Raw genomic sequence first — 18,716 nt, 5'->3', positions numbered from 1 at the left:
GCATTACCGAGTGGGCCCAGAGATACCTCTCCGTCACACGGAGTGACAAATCCCAGTCTCGATCCGTGCCAACCCAACAGACACTTTCGGAGATACCCGTAGTGCACCTTTATAGTCACCCAATTACGTTGTGACGTTTGGCACACCCAAAGCACTCCTACGGTATCCGGGAGTTGCACGATCTAATGGTCTAAGGAAAAGATACTTGACATTGGAAAAGCTCTAGCAAACGAAACTACACGATCTTTTATGCTATGCTTAGGATTGGGTCCTGTCCATCACATCATTCTCCTAATGATGTGATCCCGTTATCAATGACATCCAATGTCCATAGTCAAGAAATCATGACTATCTGTTGATCAACGAGCTAGTCAACTAGAGGCTTACTAGGGACACGTTGTGGTCTATGTATTCACACATGTATTACGATTTCCGGACAATACAATTATAGCATGAACAATAGACAATTACCATGAACAAAGAAATATAATAATAACCATTTATTATTGCCTCTAGGGCATATTTCCAACAGAGGGGGCGCGCCACCTCCTGGGCTGCTGCCCTCTCTCTCCCCTCAGGCCCACTAAGGCCCAATACTTCCCCGGGGGGTTCCGGTAACCCCTCCGGCACTCCGGTTTTATCCGAAACTTCTCTGGAACACTTCCGGTGTCCGAATATAGTCGTCCAATATATCAATCTTTATGTATCGACCATTTCGAGACTCCTCGTCATGTCCGTGATCACATCCAGGACTCCGAACAACCTTCGGTACTTCAAAATATATAAACTCATAATATAACTGTCATCGTAACGTTAAGCGTGCGGACCCTACGGGTTCGAGAACTATGTAGACATGACCGAGACACGTTTCCGGTCAATAACCAATAGCGGGACCTGGATGCCCATATTGGCTCCCACATATTCTAGGAAGATCTTTATCGGTCAGACCGCATAACAACATACGTTTGTTCCCTTTGTCATCGGTATGTTACTTGCCCGAGATTCGATCGTCGGTATCTCGATACCTAGTTCAATCTCGTTACCGGCAAGTCTCTTTACTCGTTCCGTAATACATCATCTCGCAACAAACTCATTAGTTGCAATGCTTGCAAGGCTTAAGTGATGTGCATTACCGAGAGGGCCCAGAGATACCTCTCCGACAATCGGAGTGACAAATCCTAATCTCGAAATACGCCAACCCAACAAGTACCTTCGGAGACACCTGTAGAGTACCTTTATAATCACCCAGTTACGTTGTGACGTTTGGTAGCACACAAAGTGTTCCTCCGGTAAACGGGAGTTGCATAATCTCATAGTCATAGGAACATGTATAAGTCATGAAGAAAGCAATAGCAACATACTAAACGATCGAGTGCTAAGCTAACGGAATGGGTCAAGTCAATCACGTCATTCTCCTAATGAGGTGATCCCGTTAATCAAATGACAACTCATGTCTATGGCTAGGAAACATAACCATCTTCGATTAACGAGCTAGTCAAGTAGAGGCATACTAGTGACACTCTGTTTGTCTATATATTCACACATGTATTATGTTTCCGGTTAATACAATTCTAGCATGAATAATAAACATTTATCATGATATAAGGAAATAAATAATACTTTATTATTGCCTCTAGGGCATATTTCCTTCAATTACTTCCTCGAGTGAAATTCCGCATCGGTTATTCCTGTCACAAACATTAATAATATGAATAATTCCAAGTTGATATACATAAATAATAATCATGTTGAATAAATGTTGAAAGCCACATAAATATCCAACATCTCCCACTTGGCTGAAACATATTAATCAATAAATGAAGTTCCATGTGTAAACATGTTTTGAAAAGAATTCCTGATTGTAGTTAGTGAACCTGCACCATATTAGTATTATTATACAATAAATGAAATATATGTACCTGAGTTTAATCATTCCACACCTCGTGTATACAATGGTAACTTCTTCAATGTGTTTACTTTTAACCAAAAACTCCAGAATAGTTGACAGGTTGTGATGCACATTCCACGATCTCATATGATGTGTGAGATTCCCTTAGCCACACATATTTCCTTACATTGCTTGAATGCACCAATAAATTCCGGTAGCTAAGGTTGATAGTATAACAAAAAAATAATACAAATTCCAATACCATTTAGTATCCCCTTTTTCCTCAGGCGTTCAAACATAATTCCTCACTGAGTATGATTCCCCTTATAAGATATTTTAATAGGTTTGCAATTTTCCATAGAAAAATGTATCACTACACTTCCTATGTATTTCCACTCCCAAAAAACGGAAGTCTCAAAAAATGCCTTTCCTTTTAAAGTTATAAGATAACCAAGCTTTCACCTCCATCAATGTAACATTATCATTGCAAACCATGTCTTTATTTCCTCTTTCCCTAAATTCCGGAGAAAGAGTTTCCACAAAAAAAATCTATTATGTAAAGAATTGAATAACAAGAGTGGCATTGTAATATTCCATTGAACCAAATTCCTTATAAAACTACAAAAACTACGAACAATGGGCTTGCGGTTGTTTGGCGAGATAATAAATTCCCAAACTTTATTATTCATCATTGAGTTTATTCCTTCCCGCATTTCTTCCACCCATAACTTGCGTTCATGGAATATTTAAACCTTTTTAAGAGACTTAGTTATTCCTGTAAAAAATAGAGTGGCTTCCCCAAACAACAGACAAAAAATCTAGACATGATATTCCATGTTGTTTCCTCCCACTTATCCTAAGCATGTTAGTGTTAGGAGTTTCACTTGTAGTTTCCTTGGGTCAAGAATATATTCTAGTGCGATTGCCAATAATTCCACCATTTTCCATAAAAATATTGTGCTCCCACTTTCCACCAGTTTTCCTTTTCCAGATCAAAAACATATCCTTGATCCACTAGAATAACAATTAACAAATTCCTAGTGTGTGCTTTGTAGTAATTGAGAATTTCCTTCCAAAAATAAAATACTTCCTTCCAGTCTACAAACCATAAGGAGTGACTGCACTTGATGAAGAATGACATAAAAGAAATGACACTGTGTAATGCTTCTTCCAAACAACGAGGGAGTGTATATAAATAAATTCAATTCCTCCATTCCAGGTGGAGTATATGGTATATTACAATAGTGAAAGAAGTTCCATGCTCTTTACATATTCAATAGATATATTCCTGAAGTGTACTTCCCCCACCAATCAGTTGTTAAAACTGTGAAATCCTTTAATCAACTGATTTCCACTTCAGTAAATAACATGACAAGCACAATAAAACATTCCGACTTGTATTTTGAAAGGTATACATATACCATATAAATTGCAACCATTGATGAGGTAAGTGATATAAACAATCTAACCTCTAGTGGGAGTATAAAAAATAATACCATAAGTATATATAAAAGAATGATGTGAAGCTTTTTACCTCCTTCCACCTTAAGAAAAGGTGTGCAAGTTAAATAACCATTATATATGTGCTTCGGAAAACCAAATTCCTCCCACTAAAGTTTTGAATTCCGGAATTATTAAGCCACTCGATTCGGTTCCATGATATGTGACCAAGTCGTCTATGACAAAAATAATAAATTCCAAGCATGTGTTCCTATTATCAGGAGTCCTCTCTATGGAGTTATCTTCCCCAAATAACAATTTGGGTTGCTAACTTTCAATGGACCATCAAGAAAGAATAGACCATTGTGTGAAATTCCGTAATGCACTAATTTTATCCTCGAGCAATATTTCCACTCTTCATTTTCCAAATAGAATTTCATAAATAATGTGTTCCAAGATAGAACCATAAGTTAAATCCCATCGCACTGAAGTTGCATATAGAGTGTTCTATAACAATATTACTTTCCTGCACCAGGGAGTTTCATGGAAATATTTCCAATTCCAAAGTGTATAGGATTTGGCAGTAATGACAAAACACACAATATATATAATTTCCTTTGGTACTGTTAGCATGCCAATAAAATTGCTATTGTATTCCAGCAATATATTACATAGAAGCTTAAATCCACAATCCAACTATTTGAAAAAAAATAGTGACATATACATACTTAATGCAAGTATTAACAATGTGCAGTGAGAGCAAATTTCCTTAATTTTCCATGGAGTGGTTCCCATCTTCCTCCATAAATAAGTGATTGTCATAAGATACACTTTTTGAATTCCTTCTCATGCAAGGTTAGTATAATAGTGTATCCATCAACATTAATTTTCCTGCACAACAGAGTTTGAGGGCATAATTTCCAATTCCATGTTTATTAACTTTAGCATTTCCTTGGAATTGTTTGCATGGAAGTGAAACATTATATCATGGTAAACGATAACCAGAATGCACAACACGACTATTTTGAAAAATAGTGGTAAATGAAAAAAAATCCATGCATACAAATTATAGACATACCTTCCTCTTTGCCAATTGCATTGATAAAATATTATACCTTCCTCTTCGAGGTGCAACCAATAATATTTGATCAAATCCTTCCCTCGGAGAGTTTCTGTTCCTTCATAGAGCAAATAATATCCCGTATTGCATATTAAATGACCACTCAAGGCTGAAAAGTATATATATTTAATTTCCTTGAACAACTTGTCATAGAGTTTAGGAAAGCCATTACGTGCACTTCCATAGTAAAATAGCCAACAGACTGTATTTCCTCTGCTACCCATACGCAGAGTTCACTAAAAAACTATTCCAGTCTGTCACTGTAGGTTCCAAGTAACTCTGGAAATACAGCGAAGAATTAATCCCTTGCTTCCCCCCTTCCTCAAATTCGAGTGGCAGAAAAGTCATAACAACAATTTTGATCTCGACCCCATAATGCTAGATCAACGAGATTTTCCTTCCTCCATCCACGTGTGTGTGTGAGGATTGAGTGTGAGCTTTGCTTTCCAAGCTTGCTGGATCTTCCGATGATGGCGTGAATTAGCTTGCTCCTTGATTTCCTCGGGTCGTGTTCTATGCCAGAGTAGTAGTAGTAGGTTTTTTCCTCCATCTGTAGAACTTCAGGACTCATAAGTCGCAGCAGCAGCCAAAGTCGTGGGCGTGACATGCAGTTTCCGAGCAGCTAGCTCGTTCGGCTTGGCGCGTCATCGGGTGAAGATATCGTAGCAGCGGATACTTCATCAAGTAGGATAAGTTGGCGAGTATAGGGATGAACGGATGCCACAGGAGGACAGGGATCACGTCAGGTGGACAGGACACACGGCGGAAGTACGCCGTTTCCGCGCGAGATCGACGAGCGCCAACGTGTCTGGTGGGCGCATGCGAAGGCTTTGTCGTTGGCTCGATTCCGAAGAAGGCACCAGCAGCGACGCACGCGTAATTAGAAGCTAACCTGATCGATTCCTGTAGTACGTAGAACCCGATTGATTCTGGAGCAGCTAAAATCCGACCGGAGCAGGCACGTGTATACTTGATTTCCTCCGTCCTTGATGTATAAACATGTACAAATCTGACCGGAGCAGCTAAACAAATTGTCATGTTTCCTGTTGTTCCTCGATCGGTACGCAGAGAAACAACAATCTGCACATGCGGACAGAGTTTAATATTGACTTCCTTACGACGGGAGACTCAGGAGTAATCTTCAATCCCAGATCCAATCTAAGACGAATCTGTAAACAATTTTCTCCAGTAATTCCTGCCAATCTTCAGATCGCTCAGCAGATGTATTAATCTGTTTCTACTCAAATCATGTGAACTTGATTGATAGCAAGTAGTACTAGAACTCCTCGATCGAACCCAACTCCCGGCGACTTGGTGCTTCACACAACACATGAAGACGTCGGCGGAGACACCAGCAATCAACGGAAACTAAACATACGACCAATTAATCACCGAGGCAGAGTTGCGCAGCGGATTAGGTTTCCGGCGGCCGTGGATTATGGCGTCGTCCACATCGGCAGAGTTGCAGCGGATTAGAGTTAGGCGACCGGGGAGCAACTAGTATAAAAGCTGAGCTTATGGTAGAAGAATAGAAAAAAGAAACCTGGGCTGTTGGATTGAATATGGACGGCACAGATTGGAGTGTAGGCATCTCAGACAACTTATTGTACATTTCACGAAACCCCCCCTACTGCCAGTTAGATGTAAAACATGACTTTTGCAGTAAGAACCCCAACTTTCTCTTATCCAATCATTTTATCCCAATTTCAAATGTTCACATCGTCGATGCCCAAATTGTACAATAGTTGCTTGTACTAGATCACCGATTATGCAAGAAAACTTAATATGGTTAAGCCAATCTGTTCCTAGTTCATCCCATGCTGGACCACCCCAAACACAAATATGAGAGTACATGTCAAGCACAAATTTCTGAATACATGTCTAAGTGGATTATCCTGGGCAGAAATATTTGAGTGCATGTCTTGTATCTTAATTCGGGTAGACAAGACACACACACACACACACACACACACACACACACATCAAGTGGTATAAAACATGACATGGTCATTTTGTAGTACATGAACAGCGAGCCCGAGAATGAAGGACTGAAATGATGCCCACTGAATAAACATTGCTACCAAAACTTGCATCGGGTTTGTTATCTTGAAAATATTCCCTTTTTGCCTCTAGTTATAGTGCTTCTTGCTATTCAGTCTTCATGTTCTGGAAAAGATGACACCAAACAAATCATTCAGTTTGAGTACAAGACGTGCAAGGGCACCTAAAGTATTTGCTCATGAGCTAATCAAATGAATATGCATCAAGAATACATTGTACTAGTAGGAACATATCTGCTCGCTGCTAGCACAAAAAATATTGTTATTCCCCAAATTATTTTTACCACTGTGATTGTCTAACTAGAGAGATGGTAATGTTAAGCTTAGCATCCAGTCCTTCATTTTGTTATGCAGAGATTAACAGATAATGGACCAATCCATCACAAGCACGGGGAGGAGCTGAAAGTAAAAATGCTTTATCCTTCATTACACTGAAGTTGTTATTCTGATTGATTACATTGGTCACCAAGTATTACTTTTAAAAATGCATGGTTAAAACTTAAAAGGAACACTTCTCTGGAGCACCGATATGACATTGCAATGCCAGCACTTTCTTATTGCTGCCCACGAATTTTGGTTCTAAAAAAAGAAAATTGAAACTCTAACAGCAACAAACAAATAAATATATTACGACGGCACAAAGGCAAGTCCGCACACAGATCCAAAGCAAAAAACATGAGTCAAATACATGGAAGAGAACCATTTTCTGCTCTTGTATTTAGAGACTAGAGATTCTAAAAAAAATCTTGCTTCAACCATAATTTCACTCAACAAGTTCAGATCCTTACAAGTTTTTCTGTGGAGAATCAGCGAGGGTTCAACAGCAAGTAGAATTCTTTACCTCCTTAAGACCCCGATTGGAGGCCTTGTATACGCCTGTAAATAGTTTACCGGTGTATTTTATTATCCTATAGAAGAAACCAGTATTTTACCAGTGATATTTTCAGATTGTCGACCGCCGTGGTCAAGCCATCATTCAGGAGCCGCGTCTTCGAGTGCCTGCGCTCTCCGCCTGATTCAGTCTACATGCCACTGCTCCTCGCCGCCTCAACCTGATGGTCGGCGGGAGCTCCGGCCATGCACCGCCAAGCAGTGCGGTGCACCCACATCAGGGACCTGCGGAGACAGTGTCAATCCCGCAGTCAGTGTCGCCGATGCCTCGTCCCGTTGCCCGTGGCTTCGTCCGGCGATGCGTCCGCTCGTACTGTCGATCGATAGAGAGAGATGAATGCCAGGCGAGAAACGACGGCCAGAGCAGTGTTTTCAAAACCGGGGAATATAGGTGTATTTAGCAAAACCGGTGTAGAAAAATACGACCTGAAACGACTAACCAATCACATAATTAAAGGCCGCCTATTTTATTTTACGGATGTATACCTTACCAGTGTACTGGGCAGAAAAACTCCCGTTCCAATCAATCCCTAAAGCACACAAGAGAGAGTTGTACAGATCCGTTGTTTCAACCAGAGATAGAAAATGTGAATGAGAGATGAATTCTGATTAACCATCGTAGCGAAGATCAAGGAAGAAGCTGCCCTTTGGGCAAATGCGGGCGCGCTAGGGCTCAAAGCCATTACCCCCCAGACTTGGGATGTCCACTAGTCCGGTCTCTGTAATCAGCCTCCTAGGAGGAATGTAACCAAACTCTCCCTCTTTACAATGCAATGAAACGCACGCTCTCATGCGTTTTCTCGAAAAAAAAGATGAATTCTAATTAAGCTTGATGTGATTTTGAGTCTTGTAAAAGGGGTTGTGGTTGCCAGTCATGTGAAAGAGATGGATATGCTACTTCTTGAACATATCACAGTACAAATATGAGCTATGATGACACTTGTTGACAATGTGCGATCTTCAGACCAATGTGTTTGTGGATATCATACAACAACAAACAACATGCTTTGTTTAAATAATAATGAAACCAGTCAAAGCCATACAAGTTGTTCACTGGTAAATACGGTACTAAGCAGCACATGAGAGGTGAGAAGCCATTGGAGAGAAATCTGTAGGAGGGAGAGGGGGAGGGGAGTTGGAGAAACGGTGCTGACCTTGATGCTGAGCCTGCGAGGCAAAGAAGGCGAGCAGATCGAGCACCACCAGCTTGCCTACGGTGAGATACTGCTGGATCTAGGAGTACCGGGGAGGAGGCGACCGTGGAGGCACCACCGCCCACTCGACCACTACCAGCTTGGCTCCGGAAAGGTACAAATGGGCAGCTGAGCGGGTGGGGAGCCCGAGGTCATCGGGGTGGAGGAGACCGTGGCGGCGGCGGCCCGGTCCCTGACGAGGATGTGCAGCGCGTGTCGGGATGCGCGGTAGATGGAGCCAAGAGACCTGGAAGCCGGAGTGGGAGTGGGAGGAGGCAGGGAGCAACTGCCCAGGGAGTAGTCGTCGTCCACCAGATCTGTGCAGCCGCCACCGTCGACGAGCGATAGGGGAACAGGAAAGCTATACGGAGATCAGTCGTTTGAAGAAGAAGGACCTGAAGCAGATTAGTGGGGAGGGAAGGGACATTTTTGCACAAAATCATATACTTATGAGTACAGACCCCTCCGCTCCGATCTGTGCCATACGTCCCAAATCCAACGGTCCAGAATCATTTTTCTATTTTTGCACCTGATGTGCAGATTCTATACTAGCCTTGCCCAGGCGACTGCGTCTGAACCTTGCTCATGATACCGATGTTGAAAATTCGTGGGCTATGCGGTCTACCCTCTAATTCTTCTGCCTTTTCTGTGGTGCCGCTCACAATGCATCTTGAGGCTAGAGGGTAGGGACCTATTTATAGACTCCACCTTCAGGCGTTTTATTATTCCACTTGTTTCCGGAAAGATCTGCACGACTACTTGGCAATGTTACCAACCATGATCAAACATGCCAGTTTTCCGAGTCTAAGTATACTAGTCCCTAGCACACATGTGTGAGTCATGTGCCATGATTAGATTGTATATATGAGATCAACTTCCAATCTTAATCATGTGGGTCAACAGCCTGCAGAGCTGATCCTGCAAAACAAACCCAGCTCTTCCACCCTGTGATGTCCCTGGAAAAATACATACGCACATATAAATTCCCGTAGAGTCGATCCCTATTAATTCCTCTATTGTATTCCATCACAGTCGTCCTCGGCACTTCGAGTATTACTTCCTCGAGTGAAATTCCGCATCGGTTATTCCATGTCACAAACATTAATAATATGAATAATTCCAAGTTGATATAAATAAATAATAATCATGTTGAATAAATGTTGAAAGCCACATAAATATCCAACATAGGATGAAAAGGGAGATACAACATGCAGTGCATATTGTTAGATTTAACTCCCTGGGATTAAGGTTAAACATGATCTTAACCTTGACATATTAGAACACCAAAAATACATCTGCAAAGATTAGGTACTAGCCATAGTCATGAATCCATTAGGGGTTGCCCATGGCTGCATGACACCGAGCCTTCGGTAGTGCAAAGTTCCTCCAGAGGAGGTAGGAGTAGGGCAACGTAGTGGTGCAGCAGGATGTGCCATCGACACCGCCTTCACGGCGGTCGGTGGTGATAGACATTCTTCGGATGTCTTTAGCGCCACTTCACATTGGTTTTGGTAGCAACAGCTCCTTCCTTGCAAAAACTATTTATAAACAGTCGCAGAGCCTCAGAGAGATTTCTCACTGTTCCATTGGTAATGGACAGTCCACCTTCTTTTGGTTAGATCGTTGGCTCCTTCCTGAACCTCTAGCTATCGTTTACCCTGCTCTCTTCTCCCACCATACCAAACAAAATGCCCTTGTAGCCACCATTTTACAGGAAGGGATCGAGCTTGCTCTTCGTAATCGACTAACCAATACTGCGGTCGCAGAACTTGCCTCTCTAAACTCTTTGTTGCAGGTTGTGTCTACCTCACAGGAACCGGACACAAGGAGGCCGCTGAATGGTGAAAACTTCACCACGCGAGGCGCATATGCAGCTCTCTCCACCCAGCTCAACGACAACGTCCTTGCCTTGGTTTGGGACTCCAGGGTGCCGAAGCGAGTTATGATCTTCGGTTGGTTATTTTACTTGGATCGCCTGAACACCAAGAAAAACCTGCACAAGAAGCACATCTTGAGCTCCGACACTTGCCCTCGTTGTAACAACGTGGTGGAGGATCGTGATCACTGTCGGTGTCAAAACCGGCGGATCTCGGGTAGGGGGTCCCGAACTGTGCGTCTAGGATCGATGGTAACAGGAGACGGGGGACACGATGTTTACCCAGGTTCGGGCCCTCTCTATGGAGGTAATACCCTACTTCCTGCTTGATTGATCTTGATGAATATAAGTGTTACAAGAGTTGATCTACCACGAGATCGTAATGGCTAAACCCTAGAATTCTAACCTATATGACTATGGTAATGTGTGTCCTTTCCGGACTAACCCCTCCGGTTTATATAGACACCGGGGGGATCTAGGGTTTACATAGAGTCGGTTACACAAGAAGGAATCTTCATGATCGGTCGCCAAGCTTGCCTTTCACGCCAAGCAGAGTCCAATCCGGACACGGGTACAGTCTTCGGCCTTCATGTCCTCACAGCCCATCAGTCCGGCCCACGGATAACAGGCCGGACGCCCGAGGACCCCTTAGTCCAGGACTCCCTCAGTAGCCCCCGAAACAGTCTTCAATAGCGAGGTGTTCGACACATAAATTGTCTTCGGCATTGCAAGGCGGGTTCCTCCTTTAATGGTCTCCAAGTAAAGTATTCGGCCATTGATCCAATGTGCTCCCCTCGGCTTCTGTGCATTGAATAACTTCGTCTTCCACGCGTCGAGCGAAGGTGGAAGGTCAGGGTACTTTTGCAGATAACACCCTGTCCATGCAAGGAAGAGCGCCTATTAAAGAGATTGGATCCCAGATCCATTGGGCACCACGCAGAGACAATCCCCGGAGACTGTTCAAGAGAAACCATTCCAGATGGCTAGCGTCCCCAGCTCCTCCACCCGTTCCGGCCCAGAGAGAGGCGAGTGGGAGAGGTGTTCAGTGTCCCACATCCAATTGACGAAGCTGGAAACGCAGGGATTTCTTCCTCCTGCAGATCTAGTCCCTGTCCGAGCGGGGCTAGACTTCTTCAACGACGAGACTCAGGCAGAGGACTCTCCCAATCCATCCAGGGGAGAGCGAGTATGTTTCGTCCCCTACCTGTTAAGAGGCGTCGGATTTCCCATCCATCCGTTCCTCCGAGGGCTTCTGGAATACTATGGCCTCCAGCTGCACAACTTCACCCCTGCCTCCATTCTGCACATTGCGGGTTATGTCACTTTATGCGAATTATTCCTGGGCATTGAAGCCCATTTTGAGCTATGGAGGAAATTGTTCTGTCTTGTCCCACGCAATCATGAGGGGTCGATATTTGAGGTGGGCGGAGCCGAAGTGTGGCGTATCGCCGATACCGGATATCCGTCCGGCACACCAAGGAAGGCATCTGAAGAATGGCCTTCTGAATGGTTCTATATTGAGGACGTCGCACTTCCTGACCCGGTTCGCAAGGGTCTTCCTGAATTCGCGAGTGTTCCGCTGAAGAAACGCCACAGTTGGCGCCCCCGGAGTCTTGAAGAGGATGACAGCGCGGAAGTTCGTCAGCTTCTGAACAAGATAAAGACTCTTGCTCAGTCCGGACTTACAATAGTCGAAGTTATGGCGATTTCCATAGTGCGAGGGGTTCAGCCACTTCAATACAGAGGGCTGCCAATGTGGGACTATAACGGAGAGGATGACGCCTCCCGCTGTGGCCGGAAAGGGCCGGACACCTCCGCCGCTCTGGCCAAGATATTGGCCAAGCTGTTTAAAGGAGAAGAAGAGGAATTTCTTCACATTAAGTGCAGAGATGGGTATTCTATGTATAATCCTCCCAGTTGGGTAAGCCTCGACCCCTCTGTTTCACTCATTTCGCTTCTGGATTATTTTTGACAAATTTCAAATCCGTCTGTTATGACAGCACTGGCGGAAGGTCACCGAAGGAATTTATAGTCCTGCCCCACAGCCGGAGAACCACAACCGGGAGCTTGATCCCAGGTTTGAAGAGGATTCGGACATAATCGTGATACTCTCAAAGGGGGTATTTTACTAGGCGAGCTATGACGGCACATAAGTGGCCATCACCGCCGACTACCCTGGCCTTCTCCCTGCTTCACATGTAAGTGATCCAGAAACGCCTTCTCTACAATGGTGCTTTTATCCTGCCTTACCCACCGCACTGTGTCATGCTCCACAGGGGAGGCGTTCGGCGATTCCGAAGAGATCGGTTCCTGCGCCGGGCAAACCTTCGAAGAGGAAGGCCCGTGAAAACGCAGCCGGGTCTTCATTGAGGAGGTACGGAAAAATATGTTTTTCAGCGACCATACCTGTCTGTGACTTGTGCGTTTGTTTGGATACAGGAAAAATGTTCGCCGAACTATATCCGGGGGCCCGGCCGGCCGCGCTCCCAACAACCAGGATCTAGGTCCAGTCGGGGAGACAGGAGCCGATGTAGGAACAAAGCCGGACTGCCCTTCGGCCGAGGGTTCGGACAATATGTCTGTTACCAACTCGGAGGTAGAGAGCGCCATGAATCATCGGCGCTGCAGGGCTGTTTTACGAGACCCGAAGTTCTCGGACGAGGCATTCAATGCCTTTATCTCGGGCGACGCATACATCCGGGCTGCTCGAGACGGGCTTAGAAAAGCCACAAGGCAATATCTGACAGATGTGCAGGTAAGTCTTCTTTGTCAAAAAAGGATAGCCATATGCCCGTAGCCCCTGAGACTGAAAGCAGTTGGCACAACTGATTTAAGGATCGTTGAACAACCAGGTCCTCGCAGAGAAGAATGGTCTGCTAGCCCAAGAGTTGGAGCAGTGTCGGGCGCAGCTAAAGGCTGCTACCGCCGAGCTGGGAAACTTGAAGAAGTCGTCCTCTGGTATTGTTCCCCTCCGCCAAGGAAAAATAATTGTGTACCCACTGCGCTAATGTTGCTGCTGATTTCGCATTATAGGGCCGTCTGATCAACTTGAAGAGAAGTTGAAGGTCGCCCAAGAGGGAGAAAAAGAGGCGAAAAGGCAACACGCCGCAGGCGAGCGTGTGCTGACCCGCGTCAGAGATGAGAAAAACAAGCTACAGGATTCCAACACTGCATTGGGTGAAGAGTTGAAAGATGTTCGAGCCCAGCTAGCCGATTCTGTGAAGGAGAACAAAAAGCTGCGGGGCGGTATCTTCAGTATGTGTCCGAACTATTTGTGAAGTAGCTCAGAGATAAATGGGACTGATATAGTCATGTTTGCAGGTGTACTAACGGGCCGTCCTGAAGAGGAGGTGTCCGGATCATCAAGTGATCTGCTGCAGAGGCTGTCACAAGTGCACGAGCATGCTCGGCTAGCCATGCGAAGCGTGGCCAAGGCCTTATGGCCGTCCGACTCCCCTCCAGGAAGTATGGAGGAGCTTGTAGAGCTGTTCAAGGGAGCGCGGCGGCGTATCCGACTATGGAAGATATCAGCCTGCCGAGAGGGTGCACGAGAGGCCTGGGCCATGGTGAAAATGCGATATACCAAGCTGGATCCGAATCACATGGCCCGAGTTGGACCACTAGGGTCAAATGGGGAAAAAATTCCTGTTAGTTCAGTATATGACCAAGTAGAGGTGGCCGCCAAATATTCCCAACAGGATTGTAAGTTGGACCGCCTGTTGGACGGTATAGAGGGTGAAGTGTTTGAGTCCAAGTGACTATGTACTTTCCTTACCCTATGTAATTCTAGCTGAATTGTATAGCATTTGTCATGGCAGACCTTTTCGCTTCAACCTCCGAACCCAAGGGTGCGGAGTGTTTCCGAATACCCTCACAGCCGAATAGGCCGGGGTATGCCTGGAAAACTAGGTGTAGGGGTCATAGTTGCTTGAACAGACAAGTTGTATTCTGCTAGTTATGTTATATTACATTGAGATCGTAAGAAACATCTTCCAGAGAGAATAGTTCCGTTAAGGGTTCCTTTCCCTGGGTGTGCATGTATTAATGTACATGTCCGAATTGTGATGGAAAAATCATAGTGTATGTAACTTATGGGGGTTACCAATGGACCAATTGCAAAAACGTCTTTAATTCACCGACCGAATATTCCCTTAAGAACGCTAGCTTTCGGCTTCACCCAGTCTGAGGTACACATCCGGATGACCCGGCAGTAACAATCGCAGAGGTGCTCCCTTTATGCCCTAGCCGAACTAACGGGAACGTAGGGCATAAGCACAGGAGCCAGGCAACCCAGCTTGGCAAAACTTAAGTCATATCGGTGCATATAGTGGCGAAGAAAAGGTACATATGGAAGAACTCATGTGAAGAGCTTGATGCTCGAGGAATAACTATAAAAAGCTTCTGTCCAAGAAGCCCCCAGGTATAATGGACATACATATTTTAAATATGTATGTGTTGGCGGTGTGCGGTCTAGCCGTACCAAAACTTTAAAGTGAAGAATGAAAAAGTAATCGGAAAAGAGAGAAAAAATAATGGAAACTACAGGGTAGAAGGAGACGAACAAGGAGTTCGGCGCAAGGCATAGCATCTTCAGAGTCTGGCCGCGTTCCAGGGGTTCGGTTCGAGGCGATTGTCTGATGCATCACGAAGACGGTACGCTCCTCCGATGAGAACTCCGTCAATTATGAAGGGACCCTCTCATTTGGGCTTGAGTTTGTCCTTTTTCTTCTCCGGCAGGCGTAGAACGAGTTCACCAACATTGTAAGTCTTGGCCCGTACTTCTCTGCTTTGGTATCTTCGAGCCTGCTGTTGGTAGAATGCAGAACGGGCTTTTGCGACATCGCGTTCCTCCTCCAGGGCGTCTAGGCTGTCTTGCCGATCGAGCTCGGCTTCTCTCTCTTCGTACATACGCACTCGAGGTGAGTCGTGAATAATATCGCAGGGCAATACGGCCTCTGCGCCATACACCATGAAGAAAGGTGTGTATCCGGTAGTACGGTTGGGCGTGGTCCGCAGCCCCCAGAGTACGGAGTCGAGCTCCTCAACCCAGTGCTTGTCTGATTCTTTCAAAGACCGCACTAGTCTGGGCTTGATGCCGCTCATAATAAGACCATTGGCTCGTTCGACTTGACCGTTGGTTTGTGGGTGGTAGACGGAGGCGTAATCGAGTTTAATACCCAGATTAGTACACCAGGTTTTTACCTTGTCGGCTGTGAAATTAGAGCCGTTGTCGGTGATAATGCTGTGTGGGACACCATAACGGTGCACGACACCGGATATGAAGTCAATCACCGGGCCGGACTCATCCGTTTTGACCGGTTTAGCCTCTATCCACTTAGTGAACTTGTCCACCATAACTAGCAGATATTTTTTCTTATGGCTTCCTCCTTTAAGGGGTCCAACCATATCCAGGCCCCAGACTGCAAAAGGCCAAGTAATGGGGATAGTTTGCAAGGCAGTTGGGGGCATGTGGCTTTGGTTGGCGAAGAGCTGGCATCCGACGCAGCGTTGGACAAGGTCCTGTGCGTCCGCTCGGGCTGTCGGCCAATAAAACCCAGTGCGGAAGGCTTTGCTAATGAGGGCCCGAACTACGGCATGGTGTCCGCCGAGGCCAGCGTGAATTTCCGCTAAAAGCTGCCGCCCCTCTTCTTCGGAGATACATCTTTGAAGTACTCCGGTAGTTCTTTTCTTGTAGAGCTCTCTGTCATGAACCTTGTAGGCCTTTGAACGCCTGACAATTCGGCGAGCCTCATTCTGGTCATCGGGAAGCTCCTTCCTATTAATGTAGGCCAAGAAGGGTTCGGTCCATGGGGCAATGACTACCATGATGAGATGGACCAACGGTGTTATTTCGGCGGCTGAGCCCTCGGCATTGTCTGTATGTTCGGGATTTGAGGTTGTGTTCGGATCTGAACTGTGGTCGCCGCCCTCCCCTTGCCACACCACGGATGGCTTGAAGAGCCTTTCTAGGAAGATGTTAGGTGGGACAGGGTCGCGCTTAGCGCTGATGCGGGCCAGAACGTCCGCTGCTTGATTGCTTTCTCGGGCAACGTGATGAAATTCAAGTCCCTCGAACCGAGCCGACATTTTTAATACGACATTGCGATAAGCTGCCATCTTTGGATCTTTGGCGTCAAAGTTGCCGTTTATCTGAGATATCGCGAGGTTCGAGTCCCCGCGCACCTCCAGGCGTTGTATGCCCATGGATGTGGCCATCCGAAGACCATGCAGTAGGGCCTCGTATTCGGTTGCGTTGTTGGAGTCTGTGTATAATATCTGGAGTACATACTGGATGACGTCTCCGGTGGGAGATGTTAATACGTCTCCCGCTCCTAGTCCTACCAACATTTTGGAGCCGTCAAAGTACATGACCCAGTTGGAGTATGCGCCATACTCTTTAGGGAGTTCGGCCTCTGTCCATTCGGCGACGAAGTCAGCCAGTACTTGAGATTTGATGGCTCGACGTGGCTTGTATGTTATGTCGAATGGAAGTAGCTCTATGGCCCATTTGGCGATACGTCCCATGGCATCGCAGTTGTTTATTATGTCCTTGAGTGGGACCTCAGAAGCCACCGTGATTGAACACCCTGGAAGTAGTGTCGTAGCTTGCGGGATGCCATGAAGACCGCGTATGCTATCTTTTGGTAGTGGGGGTACCGAGATTTGCATGGTGTGAGAACAGTAGATACGTAGTATACTGGTTTTTGAAGTGGGAATTTGTGTCCGTCCTGTTCTCGTTCGACGACGAGCACGGCGCTCACCACCTGATGTGTTGCCGATATGTATAGCAACATGGGTTCACCCGCGTTTGGTGCAACCAAGATTGGATTGCTTGCTAGGAGGGTTTTTATTTCCTCCAGTCTGGCAGTCGCTGCGTCTGTCCATTCGAAGTTATCAGTGCGCCGTAGGAGGCGATAGAGTGGTAGTGCCTTTTCTCCTAGTCTGGAGATAAAGCGGCTTAGTGCTGCCATGCATCGCGCCAGTTTTTGGACCTGTTTGAGGTCTGTTGGTGTAGCCAACTGTGACAGAGCTCGGATTTTAGCCGGATTTGCTTTGATTCCTCTATTGGAAACAATGAAGCCCAGCAGCTTTCCAGCGGGGACGCCGAAGACACACTTTTCTGGGTTGAGCTTAATGTCATATGCCCGGAGGTTGTTAAACGTAAGACGTAAGTCGTCTATTAGTGTTTCGACATGCCTAGTTTTGATGACGACGTCATCGACGTAAGCTTCTACCGTTTTGCCGATCTGTTTCTCCAGGCATGTTTGAATCATGCGTTGGTATGTCGCACCGGCGTTCTTGAGCCTGAAGGGCATAGTGTTGAAGCAGAATGGCCTGTATGGGGTAATAAATGCTGTTGCAGCTTGATCGGATTCCTTCATTTTGATTTGATGGTATCCAGAATATGCATCGAGGAAACACAGTGAGTCGTGTCCTCCGGTGGCGTCAATGATTTGATCAATGCGGGGAAGGGGAAAAGGATCCTTTGGGCAAGCCTTGTTGAGATCCTTGAAGTCGACACATAGGCGCCAGGATTTATCCTTCTTTGGTACCATCACCAGGTTTGCCAGCCAGTCCGGATGCTTGATTTCTCTAATGAATCCGGCCTCGATGAGCTTGGCCAGCTCCTCCCCCATGGCTTGTCGCTTGGGTTCGGAAAAGCGATGTAGTGTTTGCTTGACTGGTTTAAATCCCTTTAATATGTTGAGGCTATGTTCGGCCAACTCGCGTGGGATTCCTGGCATATCCGAAGGGTGCCAGGCAAATATGTCCCAGTTTTCGCGCAGGAATTTTCGTAGTGCGGCGTCAACTATTGGGTTCAGTTGAGCTCCGATAGATGCTGTCTTCTTGGGGTCCGTTGGGTGGACCTGGAATTTGACTATTTCTTCTGCTGGTTTGAATGAGGTGGATTTGGGGCGTTTGTCGAGGATCACATCGTCCCTGTCCACCGTGGAGCGTAGTGCGGTTATTCTTCGGCCGCGAGCGCTTCGGATAGCGCCTCCAGGGCCAGGGATGCGGTTTTGATTCAGCGCGGAGTGCTATGTCCGGATCACTTACGAGAGTGATTATACCGTTTGGTCCGGGCATTTTGAGCTTCATATACCCGTAATGAGGTATAGCTTGGAGCGTGTAAAAGCATCCCGCCCCAACAGGGCGTGATATCCGCTGCTGAAAGGGGCCACTTGGAAAGTTATTTCTTCGGACCGATAGTTCTCTGGCGTGCCGAATACCACGTCAAGTGTGATTT

At 45.9% G+C, this 18,716-nt stretch overlaps 1 long non-coding RNA gene across 1 annotated transcript; it reads right to left on the bottom strand.

The window, feature by feature from the left end:
- Positions 1 to 6,124: 6,124 nt before the first annotated feature.
- On the bottom strand, positions 6,125 to 8,995 carry LOC123145342 (uncharacterized). The gene is made up of 2 exons (XR_006472257.1): positions 8,554 to 8,995; positions 6,125 to 7,712 (listed from the first exon to the last, which is right to left on the bottom strand). It is a non-coding gene; the product is annotated as an uncharacterized lncRNA (long non-coding RNA).
- Positions 8,996 to 18,716: the final 9,721 nt, after the last annotated feature.

Source organism: Triticum aestivum, chromosome 6D (genome assembly GCF_018294505.1).
Source record: "Triticum aestivum cultivar Chinese Spring chromosome 6D, IWGSC CS RefSeq v2.1, whole genome shotgun sequence".
NCBI classification, from domain to species: domain Eukaryota; kingdom Viridiplantae; phylum Streptophyta; class Magnoliopsida; order Poales; family Poaceae; genus Triticum; species Triticum aestivum.
Note: the sequence above shows the minus strand (reverse complement) of the source record. Positions and strands in the feature narration are given on the sequence as shown.